Genomic DNA, 17,415 nt, shown 5'->3' with positions numbered 1-17,415 from the left:
CTCGGCTAGGGCTGGGGCTTCCAAAGACCCTCCTAACTCCAGACTGGAGTTTGTAACTGGTTTGATCTTGTACAGGTCTTGTGCTGTAAATTCATGAATGTAGGAGCCAGGTCATATTCGGAGAACTTTGTTTCATAGCACCCTCCTTATCCTCTTGTTTCTCCTCCTCTTCCCAGGTGTCCTCTCTAGCTTTGAGGAAACAAGCTGATGCAGATGTTCCATCGTGGCTCATCACTCACTGTGGCTTATTCTCAAAACTTTGAACAGTTATAAACCTTCATATCAACCACCACTCACTGCAATAAGAAGTTTCTCTGACCAAGGTGGGAGAAGCACAAATCTACAGATAAACACAAATATTTAGAAAGCAGTTTCACCACGTGACAATTAAACCAAACAACATCACTAAGTTGTCCCAGGGCCTTTGACTTTCCAAACCCTAGACTTTGAGCACATTTACAGTAACAGGCATAAATTCCCTGCCATGGAGCATGTTGGCATTACTTTTCTAATTTCATACTTTGGGAGGGTTATCAAAATGGATTCCCAGAATGTCACTATACACACTAAAATGCACAGGATGACTCCCTGATAATTATTAAATCCCAAATAGTAAGAGCACTGACAGTGAAAAATCCTGTATTGGATATAGGAGATAAATGATAAAACAATGTTAATTTAGTATTGGATGATTTATGGATAGCTTAGTTAATTGATAGATGGGTAATATCTGTTCTGACTAGGATAGACTAAGCATCCAACAAACACAAGTGATTCTTTGTATTAAATGTGCCAATATGGTTCGCAGCACTGGAGCAGAGATGAAATGAAGAACGTTGCTAAAGATAAAGTGATCCTTTCATCAATGACAGTGTCTAACCACCAGGCCAAGGGCTCTGAATGTTTACGCCATTAACACCAGGACACAGTCAACTTAAAGAGTAGGATTAGTGATGGAGCTATGAGCTGGGTCAGTCCGTATCAAAGTAGAGTGTCAGGTCACATTGACTGGTGCAGCCACAGCCCAGTAAATATTTTGGGAACATGTTAAAGAGCCTCACCACCTTTGAGCAACCTGTGTAAATTCCCAGAGTTCAAAAGGGAGAAGAGTTATCCTAACATTATATCAGAGGATGGTCTAGTCCACGGCCAGCTACCTTCCCAGGAACATGTAATCAGGTACCCAGGCACATAGATGAATGAGTCTATCCAGCATTTAGATTCATTTCCATAAAGGTAACCTGGAGAGACTGGAGTTTTGTGCAAATAGAAAATGCCAGATGCATTCTGGTACTATACCAATTCCTTGAAAAGACAGCTGCTTATTAATTTGTGTGGAAGAAAATAGAAAGTGTTTGAGTCTCAAGCAAATGTCTTTCTCATTTCTGGATAATATCACAGGGGTGCTTGGCACTAGGATACAAGTGTAGGGCCTTTGAGAGATAACTGGCATATCAGCTGACTGCAGTCTCATCTGATTTGCGAGAAAGAGTTTCAGTATGATCAAATCAAAATTTCAACGTTACAGGTCTATAATGTCCACACAAAAGAAGGAAGAGACTAAATGAGCACACATAACTCTTGGCTGGGGAAAGGCTGAACAAACAGATCTGTCTGGATGCAACATGGTAAAGGGAGAAAGGCTTGATGGTGGCTCATTTGTGACATCTGGGTCAAGAGTCACCAAATATGGAATGTTGTCAGCAAAGTGGTCCACAAGGGGTGTCTGTGTCAAGTGACTGGTTTGATGCAGGCTTCTTGAGTGGGAGTGTAAGACATCCTTTATTCACCATCCTTTATTCCATATCTATTCAGGAGTCTTCTGATGGCAACCCACCTACAGGCATTCATTACAAGAAGAGGAGGTCACAGTGGGTGACATGAATGCTCTTGTTCCTGGGAAGGTAGGTTTATTCAAGTAAAACCATGAGGTGGGCTTTAGTTTGAATTTCAGTCTCTTGAGTCTGGTTTCATGTAATTCCTCATGTTTTCTATTTTTCTAAGTTCTGAAAGCAAGTCTTGGTATGTAAAGAGAGGTCAATGATAGAATGATATTCTCATGGGCCTTGCTGACTCAATCTGAAAGGTAGAGAGAGAACATACAAGCACTATTGCATTTCAGAACATTTCTGTTAGGTCAAGATCTTGTGCTTGCTAATAATTAATCCATGTTCCTCCCAGGCCCAAGCCTATCTCTATGGATTTACTTTTTCTGGGCATTTCATATAAATAGAATAATGTACTATATAGTCTTCAGCATCTCATTTAATGCACTTAGCATTTTTTAAATTTAGCCTTACTGTAACATATATCAATACTTTATTCCTTTACATGGCTCAATAATATCCATTTGTACAGAAATACCAGATTAGGTTTTCTCATTCATCTGTTGAAAGATATGTGTTAATTTATACTTTTTGTATATATAAAAAATGCTGTTATAGTGATGCTTTGGCTTTTGATATGCATAGATTTAGCTTTTAAAAATCTCTTGGGTCAATAGACAGGAGCAGATTGCTATATCTGTGGGAGAATTTTTGTTCCTTCTTGAAATGTCTTATCTAGTCATTGACACAGCCTCCTTTTCAATTAGGGTAACAATGAGAGAGTCTGAAAGCTACCTACTGTGTGCTTATCTTATATACTCCCTGAGAGATTTTCTATGAAGTCTTTGCAGCTCTGTTCCCCACTAAATAGAGCATAGCCTTTAGTGTATACTGGGGCTGTGAGTTCAGTGCAATAATGTTGTAAGATCTGTAAAAGCACCTGACAGAGTTGACAACATGAGAGATGATCATCCTATTCCTGTAATCTGAGAATTTAAAAGTAGGGATTTTTAATTTGTGTGGTAAGGTCAGGAAGGAACTAAGAGCTAGTGAAAACAACATTTTCCTTTGATATTCTATCACAACACATTTCCAAGGTATGGGAACTTCTGTAATATAATTTGCCTCTCCAAGCGTTAGTTGCTTAATTAAAAAAAAAAAAAAAGCCACCGCCAAGCTCATCTCCCAAAGTATGGTGGCTGAGTAAGAGTGGCCTTCATAGACTCATATATCTGAATGCTTGGTCATGAGGGAGTGGCACTATTTGAGAAGGATTAGAAGGTGTGGTCTTGTGGAGTAGGCATGGCCTTGTTGGAGAAAGTGTGTCACTAGGGGCAGACTTGGGGCTTTCAGAAGCCCAAGCCAGGGCCAGTGGCCCTGTCTCCTCCTGCTGCCTGTGGATTTGGATATAGAGCTCTTAGTTACTTTTCCAGCACCATGTCTGCCTGCCTGCTGCCATGCTAACCATCATTATGACAATGGATTAAACCTCTAAAACTGCAAGCAAGCTCCAATTAAATGTGTTCTTTTATAAGAGTTGCTGTAATCATGGTGTCTCTTCACAGCAACAGAACACCGACTAAGACACAAGGTCTCTGTAGGATGAAATCAGTCCCTTAGGTCTGGTTTGGTAGTTGTGACCTCTTCAATCTAGAAAGGTTTTAAACTTCAAGGGAGACTTTAAAGCACCAAATATGTTGAAATACAGGATGCTTCATCTTAGTCGCTTACTCGTTTTATTGCACTTGGGATTTCTTCATATAGAATTTTGATATATTTCTTTTAAATAGAAGAAAAAAACAATAATATAATATAATACACTTATATGGTGCCCTTAAAAGACACACATATTCATATTATTAAACTATTAAGAATTATGACTCTGGTTTTATGGCTCATTAAAATCACTTGAACAGGCTGGGGAGATGGCTCAATATATGAAATTCTTGGGTCTTCAGGCACATGCACACTTGCCCTGGCACACAAACATGCACCCATGTACATGAGAGCACGTATGCATACCACATACACTCAAGCAGGCACACACACAGATACACACATACATTCACACAGGCACATACATACATATATACACAGATATAGACATACACTCTTACTGAAGCAAAAAACAAACCATCTGGAGCTTGTAATAACCTTTGATACTTAAACATCACTCCAAAGATCTGATTCAGTGGATCCAGGAAGGTCCTCAGAAATACAGACTGTTTTGCTTCTCAGGTTCTTCCCATGCAGAGCCTGAGTTCAGAATAGCTGAAGTGGGGTGTGGAAAGATGACACAGATGTCATTTTCTCTACTCCTTAGTTGAGAATCTGAGAGAGGTGTTACAATACTTGTTCAAGAACATGTATCAGAGTTGTAAGTCCATTGGAACTTGAAGCCAGACCCAGAGACACAGTTTCATACTCTTTCTATAAGATGTCTTCCATGGAAAAAATGAACCAAAATGCAGTAGGAGTCCTTAGGGGTGGAGGATTGTCAATAGGTGGCAGTAGTAGATATTCCTAAGATATAGCTGAGGAAGGGCACCATCTTCCTCTCCTTGCACATGCCCAAACCAAGGCATGGCTTGTATGAAAATGCTTTCTATAAAGAAGTTCAATGCGAAGTGGAGAATCCAGGGAGAGATAAATCTATGAACAAGACCACTCAATTGTCAAACATAGGAAGGCTTTGTGAGCAGGTCAACAACTCTATCACAGTAATCAACAATGGGCCCAAAAAGCATTGGGGCCATTAGTGTTCCTGGGATGCTCCAGAGCAGGGGATGGAGGTAAGACTGCTCTCTGAACACAGAAAAATGTGATGAGTGAGGCCACACTCACCCAAGGCCTGATTAAGCTCTAACCAACTTGTGAAGCAGTTCAGATATGGGGACAGTGCTGAGCCAAAAGGAATGTACTAGAAGAATCATTAGATTTGAGAATAATGTGGGCATGTGTGATCTTCTAGTTAAGTCCCTCTTTTTACCTATTAAAGAAAACAGAGTCCCAGGAGGCATGTCTTGCTTCAAAGTCTAGAGCTAAGGGGTGTGGTAGACAGTTTCCACTCCCATGACTCTTGGTTATTTTTGTTTTTGTTTTTTTTTGTTTGTTTGTTTTTATGATTCTTGTTTTTTTTTTTTTTTGTCTCTGAAAACTAAACAAGAAGTCATGTGTAGGACAGATAATCCTCTATCATTGTCAGAGATTTCTCCACATCCCCTCTTAACACCGTCTACCCAGCCTACAGAGCAAGCAGTCATTGCCATCAGACTCTGGCTCTCATTTTGCTGTGTCTTGGGGTAACTTGTTTCATCCCTTTGGGCAGATTCTCCTAAAGAAAAATGTTCATTGGGGAGAAACAATTCTCGCAAGTGTGTGTGTGTGTGTGTGTGTGTGTGTGTGTGTGTTATATGAACCAATGTGTGTGCAGGTGGTGATGCCTCTGTGCATGCTTTCTGAGAAGCCAGAAGAGGATGTCTGCCATTAGGTGTGTGCCTGTCACCCTCTGCTTTACTCCTTTGTGACAAGGTTTCTCATGGAGTCTGCAGTCAGGCCAGCAACCAACAAGCCCACAGATCTTCTTGTCTCTGTCACTCACTGCACTGGGGTTACAGGTTGGCAGCCACATCCAAATTTTTATGGGAAACTCAGGTTGTCATGCTTGCCTAGCAATGCTTTTATCCACTGAGTCATTTCTCCAGACCTAAGAAAAGACACGTTTATTGGTAACATTGGTTAGACTATGCTCTAGATCAGGAAAAGATAGTATAAGGGCCAGATTTTATCTATCACTTGTTTATATAAATAAAGTTTTATTTAAATACAGCCATGTCCGGTCATTAACACTACCATCTATGGCTGTTTTCATGATTGGATGGTAAAGCAGAGCAAATAAAACAGGACAATCATATATTCCTAGTCCAAATAAATTTTCTGCTTGTGCATTTGCATTTCATGATTTGGGATTCAGGCACAAGGCTTCAACTTTCAACACCCCCAGTTACTAGGATGGTGCTAATCAGAATACAAAGCTTTGAGAGACACCAAAGTATGACTAATCAACAAACACAAACTCAAGAAATGATATTTTCTTTTTCCTAGTTTTAACAGATATTAATATTCAGCTTGATTCTATAATACAAAATACTGCATCATAAAGTGCCTATATCTCTTTTAGAAGTCTGAGTTTCTCTAAGCATAAGGAGGAAAAGACACATGGCATACGTGCATGTCCGTCCGTGTAAACGACCTGAAGAGGTTGGCAGAGCTGTCAAGTGATTGTCCGCGATCTCTTTCACTTGAGTAGCAGGCTCATACTTAGGGGATGGTCAGTCTAAACAACAAGAAATATGTTTACTATACATTCAGAAAATAATAGTGAGTTTATAAAATCAAATACATGGTCTCATTTAAAAATAAAACTGTGTGTTTTGTTTTTGACATTTAGTCACACTTAACTAGAAGAACCTGACATGCCGCTTACCCACCGCTATAAACAGGGCAACATTTAAAGAGAATTACCTTTATTGTTGAATCTTTTTTCATCTGTTCTTACTCCTAAGCCACTTAATGAAACTTCAATCTTCAGAATCATTCTTAATTAGAATATCCTTTTGAAAGCACTGTTCCTTTTGTCAGGAAAAGTAAAACCTTTGAGATTGCTCTGGACACCACAGTTGGCACAACTTTATTTGAAGTCAAAGCCGCCACAGGCACTCAGCCTCTCCCGACCTGGTCCCAACGCACAGGAAACCAAGGATAAAATATTGTTTCATCTTCTCCAGACATGACAAAGACAAGAAAAGAAGTCTGTCTCTGTCATTTGCTCCATCCACATCAATGTGTGCCTCCTATAGCTGTACAGTATTTCCTACTGACTAATTATTTGCCTTTTTGAGATTCTTTCATAGTCTGTATGTACGTGCACAAATGTGCACATGTACCTGCACTCTAATATTATATTGGCCCTTGCCATTTGTAATTGGGCTATCAGGTGAACACTAATTAGCGTCAAGGGCTAACCTTTAAAGTGTCTTCTTGTCCAATATCATCCTGATGCAGAATTTGCAATTAAACATGTTTCTGCTAATGGTAGGATTTTGTCCTCCTTAAAGAATATGAAATGTCCTATCCTACCACACAGGCACTTAGTCGTGGAGACACATTTCTGGGACTAAGATATACAACACTTTTTATTATAGCCAGTTCATTTATGCTCATAGCTCTAAGAACAGGGTTGGGGTGGCACCAGCTGTTAAGTTCCACGTTTCTGACTATCTTCCAGCTCTACTCAAGTGGTCATGTATATGTTCCTCTCTTCAGAGTAAAGGGACAATATCTTTAAGCTTTGAGATTTGGTGTTTCTGAGTCAGCCATCAGAGCAGCTCCATGCAAAGCAACAACTACACGTTAGGCATCTCACCTCCAGGCAGGAGCTAAAAGTACTGTGTGTATAGAAGCAAGGGGCCTTGGAACATTTAGATTCTTAAATAGGTCATAAATATCTACTATCAGGAAGATGAATCATGATAATAATGTTCTTTTCTGAAGGCATGATTTCTTTCTTCATACTTAACCTATTCACAGAAAGGAGGTCAAAGCTATGCACCTTAATCTGGGTCTATTATAATACCCATAATTAATATGACTTTTATCTGGAGTGTTCAAGGAAGACGATTTTTTTCTCCTGAAAACTATAAGAACATAACAAAATGACACTGAAAAATTTGAAAAGATACTCTCTTCTAGTTCTCTTTAAAAGGACAAACAGGAAGAGTATTAATAAGAGTGACCATGTTTGGGAGGCATAGAGTCACTTGGAGAATTTACTTAAAATGCAAGTGCATAGGTCTGTCTTACACAATCTGGTCTTCATGATTTGGGGTTCAGGTGCAGGGCTGCATCCCTAGTTACTAGGAAGATGTGTCAGAATGCAAAGCTTTGAGAGGCACTAATTTCACTCACTTTTATTCTTACACAATTAGTAGCTCTATTTTCCAACTCTGCCCTGGGCTCCTGTTATCTACTGTATACATAAATATGCTGCATATACAACTCATAACCTGGTGAAATTCATGAGATCTACATTTAAATTCCAAATCTTCTCTTAAATGAATTTATTCAGATAGATTCTTAGAATACCATTAATGGGCCAAAGGACAGGAACATATTTATAGCTTCCATCAGGTGTTGCCATATTGCTTTCTTCTAGTGTTAAAGAATTTATATTTAAACCATCAGATTAAAAGGACCAATATTTACCACAATGCCTCCAGTACTGTGTGTTTGAGTTTATTTTTACTTTGTTCCGCTAATTTAGTCAGTGTAAAATGGTATCTCAAGGTGGATATAGTTTATGCTTTTTACAATTCTGGTGAAGATTAATGTTTCTTCATATTTATTTGTTATTTGTAAGTTTCCTAGAGTTACAATCAAACTTTTATGTCTCTCTTTGGGATTAAAGCAAGGCTTACTGTTTCCGAAATCTTTATTGCCAAAGAAACAAGTAACTTGACAAAGATCAGATGAAAAGCCAGTGATAAAGCAAGGACCAAGGCTTAATGCATGCATTCATCAAGTGTGGCACTTTGGCCCGAACTACCTTGGTTTTAAGGCAAAAACCTTAAGTTTAAACCTTAATGAACATTGAAAAGATGGAAGATTCAAGCCAGGTCTTCTAGCAGAGGTTCGTATCCAGGCAGTTACTGGGGCATCTTTCCTCAGAGCAAGATCTGGAAGGGCCACAAGATGCTGGGACCAACAATGGGAAGTGTTTCACTGCTGCTATCTCAACAATGACCTGGGGAGCACGGAAGTACCAGGATCCTTTGTTGTCTTCTTTTGCGGTGAAGTTTCTCTTTCCAATTGCATAGACTAATCATTATATAACTGCTCAAGGGAAGGGATCGGGTAAGTTTCAACGAGGTGACTCTTGCCAGCTGAGAGTACACGTTAACAAGGCCCTGTGCTGAGAGCGTTCAGACACCACCATTACCTGTCTACTATTTTTCAGTCAGGGAGCTGAAAGCTTCAGACCCAAAGAGAAGACCTGAGGGATAGACCAGTGGGTGCTCTGCAGAAGACTCTTTTATTGTTGTGGCTATATCATCTTTAGTGGATGCTCTGGATTTAGTTACTACAACCTGTTCCAAACCTTAGTACCTTAAAATAGCAACAATAGGCTGAAGGATGAGAGGAATGCGGTGAAAGCCTGTCCTCTAAATATGGCATGGCCATTGCACTCACAAACTCACTGCAGCTATGGTCTCCCTGGATAGGTTACATAGGGTCAAGCCAGCAAGTTCAGTCACTATCCTAGAAGGCAGCAAATGGATTCAGTGGGTTACAAAAACACAGGGAGGGACATAAAGAAAGGGGATAATTTGTTCAGGTTTTTCTGGGGAGTGGAAGTGTAACCAAGATATATTGTTTATATGTATGAAATTGTCAAAAACAAATAAAAGGTATTCTATTAAAAAAAAAAAAAACTCCAGCAATAATGAAAATGCAAGTGGTGAAAGCTGAACTGGGTAACTCCTTGGCCATTCTTACTGATGATTCCTTTCTGCTTACATTCAGCTAGTGAGTGAGTTGCAGGGCTGGACTTCTCTGAAATGTGAGGTGGATGGAGTAACAGTTCTTGTAGATCCTCAAGTTGAAAGTGTCAAGAATTACCTAAGACATTAGTGAGGTCCAGCTTTGGGTGTGTCTGGGCATTTACAAAGTGGATTGGCACCATCTCATGAGCTCGTACCCTAGACTGAGTGGAAAGGGAAAAACAGGAGAGAGCCAGCTAACCACCTTTGTTCCTGATTCCTGTTCTGCTTGGATGTGAGAAGTCCAAGCTACCTGCCACCTTCCGCATGCCTTCCCCACGGTGAACCATTTCCTCTGAAACTGGAGGTCTAAACAAACCTCTCCTTCCTTTAGTTGCTTCTTGCCAGGTAGCCACAGCAATGAAAACAAAATAACTAACATAGCTGCCCTTCTCATGTTCTCTCCAGGAAGTCTCTGGGTCTCTTCTCAGTGTGGGCCTGTCATCTCAGTGGATGGGTCACTCTCCGGTGAGCTCTCCGGTCAGGCAGCTGGAGACTGAGACCAGATCTGAGCTCAAGGATTTAGAACAGCTTCCTCATCTTAACACTGTGAACACTGGAAAATGGATGATTATGAAGAGATGCTAGCTGCTCCTCTGCATCTTAGACCATCAAGTGGCACCCCTGTCTTCCATTCAATAGCTGGCAATAGCGTTCCTCCCTTTGGGATCAGGAAGAAAATGTCTCTTGACACCGACATCATGTCCCTTTGGAGGAACAGCAAGTAATTTCTGTTGAGAAATTAAAAACTTAAGCTTTTCATGAGGTTCTAGTACTTTCTGTTGATTAAGGTAAGTCCTAAAGAAAGCCCAGTTTTAACACATATGAAACCAGGAGACACAGTTCCTGAGCAATAAACAACAGAGGAGACAGCTAAGTTTCTCTGAGGGTCACATGAATACCCTAATATTATAATGCAAAAGGGAGACTTGTTTTTTTAGATCATAAAGTTATGGGACCAACAACCAATCCCATGTGAGTCTGTCAACAAGGCCCATACACTCTCTACTATCTGAGTTGCTTACAGCAGGTGCCAAAGGGTTACTTTTAGAAATGAACTACCCTCAATCTCCTACAAAAAACATGGTAGAAAAAGAGAGAGACTTATCTCAGACTTAGTTACGGTTAATGAAGAAAACATTAATCACTTGAAGTGCTATTTGGAGCTCATGAAACTGAAATGAAGCGCAATATGAAATGTTCATTTATTTCTGAGGGATTTACTTTGTTACATTCAATCACTCAATCCTCTTTCCCTCGAAGTTTGAAGGGGGAAGAACATGCATTTTTTTAAAACAGGAAATTCTTCTCTGAATGATACAAGTAACAGCTTCTTTCTCTTGAGGATATAATGGTGGAAGGTCCTCAGTAGAACTAGGATATCTATCATGTTTCCTATACATAGGGGCAGAGTTCTTTGAAGAATGATCAATAGCTGTGCTTCCTATCAGAACCGGAGCCTATTACAGCCTCTATAAGACTATACATACCTTCTATCAGAGAAGCATCTGCATGAACTTAAAGATAAGCTCCACCACTTACCACTTAAACTATATGGACACTGACTAGTCATAAAACTTCTAGAACTTTGGCTACTGTATCTGTAAGTGGGATGCATTTATGATTACCCTCTAGGAATTGTGTTGAGGCAATGAAATGTGTGTGCACTTGGCTCCTCACAGGTCCTTCCTAAGGAAGGCCAGAACCGCAGTGGGTGTCATAGACCCAGTCAAGAGTGTTTTTTGAGTCACAGGCAGATTAACTTATGTCTTTTCTTTGACCCTTAGGGAAACTAGTGAGAAAGGTTACTAGTGAACTGAAGCACATGCTCCCATCACTACGACCTGCTGATCCTGTGAGGTAAGTTAAGTTTTGAACAATCTTCTTCTCATTATATCATCCCCACTAAGTCTCCAGTCCATTGATTGTAATTCTTGCAACTGGCCCTCAAATAGCCTTCCTGGGGAAAGCTTAAGGGAAGGCATGATGCAGCTCTCCTATGTGTCTCCTGCTGTGGTCTCAGAGACACACCGTGACTTTTCTCTGTCATCAGTCACCCTTGGGCAACCAAAAACACAGGAATAATTTGCATCTCCCACTCACCCCCACCCCATTCTCTAATCAGACAATGAAAATTAGAGGGGAGCAGAGAAGACAAGAATAAAATGAAGTCTGGAAGTCAGTCTGCTGTGGAATAATGCTTTCATACACTGGTTTAATAAAACCCTGATTGGCCAGTAGCCAGGCAGGAAGTATAGGCAGGATAAGCAGACAAGGAGAATTCTGGGAAGAGCAAGGCTGAATCAAGGAGATGCCAGCCTGCCATCCAAGGAGCAGCATGTAATGGCACACAGGTAAAGCCACAGAACACGTGGCGACATATAGATTAACAGAAATGGCTGAGTTTAAGTGTAAGAGCTAATCAGTAGTTAGCCTGAGCTAATGGCCAAACAGTTTTAATTAATGTAAGCCCCTGTGTGTTTACTTGGGTCTGAGTGGCTATGCACTGAACGGGACACAGAAAAACTTTGGCTACATCAGTCTTCCTCTATCACTGGATAGCATCTCACAGCCTCCAAGTGTTCTGTGAACTGCACCATGAATTCTCCATATGGTATTCCTTACATTTTTATAGGAAAAACTGTTTCATCTGAAATGTTTAGGACCTTAATGTGCTGGTTAATTGAATGCTTTATTTAACAGGAAGACATCAGACACTGCATGCATGGAATTCTAGTTTTCAGTGTTGGAATAAGGCAAAGGTTTTTCAAACAAAATTTTAATCAAACGTAATTTAATATTTATCTGATAGCTGTAAAGGAATGGTAGGTTTTTGTATTGCCTCCAAGGCATGATAAGAAACAACCATTTTCCAAGACTTATAAGGACAAATAAGTGGATGATGGGAGGTTTCTCGTTTAGATAGGGCAAATGACAGGGGCTCCTCTAGTAGTTCTACAGATCTGGGCTAAATCCTGACTGTAGACTTAGGAGCTGGCTGTACTCAGGCGAAATAATCTCCACAGCCTTAAGGTTTTTTTTTAATCTGTAAATTTGATATAATGGCTTTGCTTTAAGGTGGTAATCAGATAATGATTGTAAAGCCCTCAGCACAAGCCTGCTTGCCTCAGAGTACATACTTAATCAAGTCAACTCTATTTTCTCCATTTTTTCCCTTTCAATTCTACTTCAACTCCATGAAAAATAAATATGCAGAGGACCAACCAGGGGAAATTACAGAAGCCCTAGCTGTTCTCGTGGAGAAAACCTTTATGGAGAACGTATGGGAAGGTTATGCATAAGGAGAAAAATGTGTGGAGGTGATGTGCAGTTCTGCAGTGCACCTTCTGCAGGACTGCATCGTGGCCTCCCTGGGGTCAGGGACACGGGCCCATTAGAGAAGTCAATCCCGAATGCTGGCCTTACAGTAAGACATCTCAAGCCAGTGTTTAGGTAACTGCTCTTTAGAGTTTATTCTACTTTCAGAGATGCTTCGGTGAACCTCGAGCATTTGCATTCAAGTTCATACACTCTGGCCCCAAACAGTCCTACTGAAGTGACTTCTGAAAAGGCAAGTTGAGCTCTTCCCTGTGCTTCATGGTGTGAACCCAGACAGACACCAAGGCTTTGTTCTGTCCCCAGTCACCAGTGGCATCCAAGAGCAGAACTATTTGCTAGAGATGTCACCTCAATTACTGAGCTTGCTGTTAAGTCAGCTAATTATTTTCAAATGACAGTGAAGGCCCCACTTTATTCACTGACCCATTCTTTATCTCATGTTTAGTGTCTCTCAATATCATTTAAGTTAAGAGGTGACAGATCTTGGCTTAAGTAGGTGGACTCTCCAGGGATAATCCCCTGTTGCCTGGGTCTCATCTACATAAAGCTGGGGAAGAGACATAAAGGTCTACCAAAGGCTGGGTTTCCATGCAGGCTCAGCTCTCAACATGCAGCAGGAGGCAGTGGCTAGACACATGTAGATTTGCAACTCAGTGTTCCAGGCTCCATTTTGCCCCTTCCTCTATCTACAGTATGATCTCCAGTCTCTGTTTCATTATACTAAAGTGGAGATAAAACTACTGACCTTGTGAGGTGGTAGAGAGACTAAATGGAACAACATAAATTATTTTTCCCATTTCTCCACAACTTCCTTCCTTGGTCCGAATGCTTTAACAAATTGTGGGCAACATCTTCTTAAACCCCATCTCCCTTTCTTCCCAGTTAAAAAAATAAAACCTCCAATTTTAATCCTGGGCAACCTGAAGTTTGACTAGTCAGCAACATCTATTAGCCTGCCTTAAAGATAATAGTGGTCAGTGAGATTAAAGACGTAATTGAGTGAGGCTTTGGGGAAGGTACCCTTCAAAGCTTGGCTTTCCTGTCTAGGAACAAGGACTTGAGCTCAGGCACAGCTGGCAAAAGCCTGGTGCCAGTGATGTTTGCTGACTAAGCAACAGGAACAATAAAAATAGAGATAATTAACACTCACAAACATTTGCACTATGCCTGTCAATGTGCTAAGCCTTTAGTTCTCTATTTAACCCTCAAAATCATCCAACAATATTTTTTCTACTATTTAAACGTTAACAACCTAAGGCCTAGAATACATGAATAAATACATGTAGACGTTAATGAATGAGCAGATTTAATGCGTGAATGAAAGGACCCATTAAAATTCAAGGAGAATTGGGGGTATTGGGAGTTGGTAGGTAAGTACATTAGTTTCCTATTACTGCTGCAGTATCCACAAGCGAGCACTTCAAGCAACATGCATTTGTCATCGTAATACAATTCTATAGGTTAGAAATCCAATATGGATCTCACTGGCCTAAAAATAAGGAGAAGCAGGGCTGTGGAACATCTTGATGACCATTTCTTTTCTATATCTTTCCCTTTCTCACTGAGAGTCTGCCCACATTCCTTGGTTTAAGCTCCTTCCTCCATCTTCAAAGCCATCACCATTAGACCAAGTCTGTTTGTTTGTTTGTTTCCTTCCTTCTTTCTTGTTTTCTTTCTTTCTTTCTTTCTTTCTCTTTCTCTCTCTCTCTCTCTCTCTCTCTCTCTCTCTCTCTCTCTCTCTCTCTCTCCCTTCCTCCCTTCCTTTCTTTGTTTTTGTTTTTCAAAACAGGGTTTCTCTGTGTAGTTTTGGTGCCTGTCCTGGATCTCGCTCTGTAGACCAGGCTGACCTCGAACTCACAGAGATCCTCCTGGCTCTGCCTCCCGTGTGCTGGAATTAAAGGCATGCACCACCACCGACTGGCCAGACCAAGTCTTTCTAATGTACTGTCCTTCCATGTTTGTTCTTTTAAGGACCCTCTGATTACTTTTAGACCATTCAGACATCATCATCATCGTTGTCATCATTTTGTGTGTGTGTGTGTGTGTGTGTGTGTGCCAGGTAACACAGGATGATCTTTCTCAAGGGCAGTTGATCAACAGCCGTAGTGTCATCCACAAAAGTAACACAGGACTCTCATCATCATGGATTCCAAGGATTCCAGTGTGGACATCCTCAAGTGTCAGTCCTCCCTTTCTACCTTGTCTGAACCAAAGTCTCTTTTGTTGTTCATTGTGTGCCCACCCGACTAGCCAGCCCTCATTTTCCTCCTGTCTCTATCTCCCATTTCCCCATAGAGACATACTGGGGTTATAGACCGATGAGTATCTTATGTGGGTTCTGGGGATTTGAACTCAGGTTGTCAGGCTTGAACAGCAAGTGCTTTGCCCACTGAGCCATCTCCTCAGCCAGGTAACACAGGATGATCTTTCTCAAGGGCAGTTGATCAACAGCCGTAGTGTCATCCACAAAAGTAACACGGGACTCTCATCATCATGGATTCCAAGGATTCCAGTGTGGACATCCTAGGGGGCCAATCTGTTCACCACAGTACATTTCTGCAAGAGATTCCCTGTCATTCATAGGAACATTTTTGCAATAGGAGCAGCTGCAGCATGCCCCTGACTCCATGGCAGGATATCAGATCTGTGATTCAAGATCATAGAAACACAGGAACAGGAGCCCACTTGGCTCATCATTCTGGCATGTCATAGTGGGTGCAGCTGCGGTCCCACTGTGTCACACACTACCATCCTTCTGACGCACACTTGCAGCCAGCAGTTTGAGGGAAGGATAGGAATGACGCTTGCTGGCCACATCAAGTGATATGGTTTTAGGATTCTGGAAGTTTCCTAACCTTATACCTAATGCCACTTGACCATGGGGAGTAAAATTTCAGAAGAAGAATTGCAGGAATGTATTGGCTGAGCCAAACTTCATGTTCAATTTTTATATTTCATGCCTTTAATCAGACCTAAGGAGTGAACTGCAAAGTAAAATACTGAGGTCCTAAGCTGGAGGGTGATTAGCACCAGTGACCCGCCCACCTGCTATGTGACAAAGCAGGAAGTGGAATCTGCTATTGTCTAACCAGCTGATGGTTTACCAATTAGCCCCCATGGCAGAGCCCTCTTTAGTCTGGTATTTCTCATGTTAGAACCTCTTCATGTCCTTACCTGTGCCTTGAGTCCCCTCTCTCTGTTCAAACTGCTACGTCCATGAAGCAACTTCCCACCACCCCACCTGAGTAGCCCATGTCAACTTCCTGTCTTCTCCATTGTCCATCTCAGCTCTTCAACATGGAGTGGTGTCTCTGTTATGTCTACAATGAGTCTCTCACTTGATTTGGGTAAAGACACTTCCAATCACTGTTGTCATTGACTTCTTCACTCACCTTTCCCCCTATCCTGCCATACAATTTTTTCCCACCGTGGACAATATCTAACGCTTTGCTGTTGCTTCAAAGGCAATTGGAAACTTTGAGTTGACCCTACTCCACAAGTAATCTCCTTTAACCATTGCCCCTTTGCACAGGAGCCCCCAGAACAAATCAATTACCTGTCCCTTAATACGTTCATGGTTTTCTAAATTAATATTTTAGGTCCTACTATGTCCCTGCTCAAGTTTCTGATGAGGACAAATGTCGCCTTCTTGTCAATTAAAAAGCAGAAGACAAATGAGTTGGTCCTTGAGCTATCCTTGATCTTTTCACCAGTGTAACCATTCAGTGTAATATTGAACAATTCACATTTGTGATACTGATAGGCTCTGTCCCCTTCAGGCTCTGTCCACTACCAACCCAAGGAGCAGATGGAAGTTTTATGCCCAGCTGAGCATTGCTAAACAATAGTGTTTGAACAGAAACATCTACAGGTCACATCTCTGAAATAAACAGATAATTATAGTTAGTCCCTGCTGACTTCCATCCCCCTCCTGGCCAACACACTGGAAATAAACATTGCTCTTTTCCAGGGTCCTGTAGGATGGACAGGGGCTTCCATGCTCCCATGGAACTCTCTGGAAAACAGGTCTGTGTCCCTATTTGGGGGATAAAACACTGGGAACAGGCAAGATATGTGTTTCCAGAGCTGCAGGGGAGTGGCATCAGAAGCTGCATGCCTGCAGTACCAGGGACAAGGTGCCTGTGGTGTGGGGAGCTCAGCACTTATCTGAAGGACTCTGTCCATCCTTGCATGCGCTTGACTTTGGAACACTTGCCTTAGCAGCTACTGTGCATCAGAAACTTTCCTGGGCACATCCACATTTCATTTGATCTTCCCCACAACCCTGTGTGTTACAAATTCCATTTTTCAGCCAACAAATCTCATAGTTAAGGGACTGGAATTTCTTGCTCAAGGCTCCATCACAAAGAGGCAAAACCAAAATTGGAAAGCAATGGACTCACTCATTTCGATGTGCTCTTCAGCAAATATCTATTTCAGAATGACCTTGTGCCAGGCACTGTGCCCATTAATAAGCTCGGCCACTGGGAAAAGTCAGCATCCCTGCAGGGCTGGGCTTTAATGGAAAGTCCTAGCCAGACAGGACATGCTGAGTCTCTGGGGCTGAGTCCAAGGAGGAATCTGTGCCCTGGAAAAATCGCTTTCATTTTGGCATTATCCTCTTTCCTAGGGTGAAGGTAATTACAGGATCA

Source organism: Peromyscus eremicus, chromosome 5 (genome assembly GCF_949786415.1).
Source record: "Peromyscus eremicus chromosome 5, PerEre_H2_v1, whole genome shotgun sequence".
Lineage (NCBI taxonomy): Eukaryota > Metazoa > Chordata > Mammalia > Rodentia > Cricetidae > Peromyscus > Peromyscus eremicus.
The sequence above is the reverse complement of the archived record's forward strand: the minus strand, read 5'-3'. Positions refer to the sequence as shown.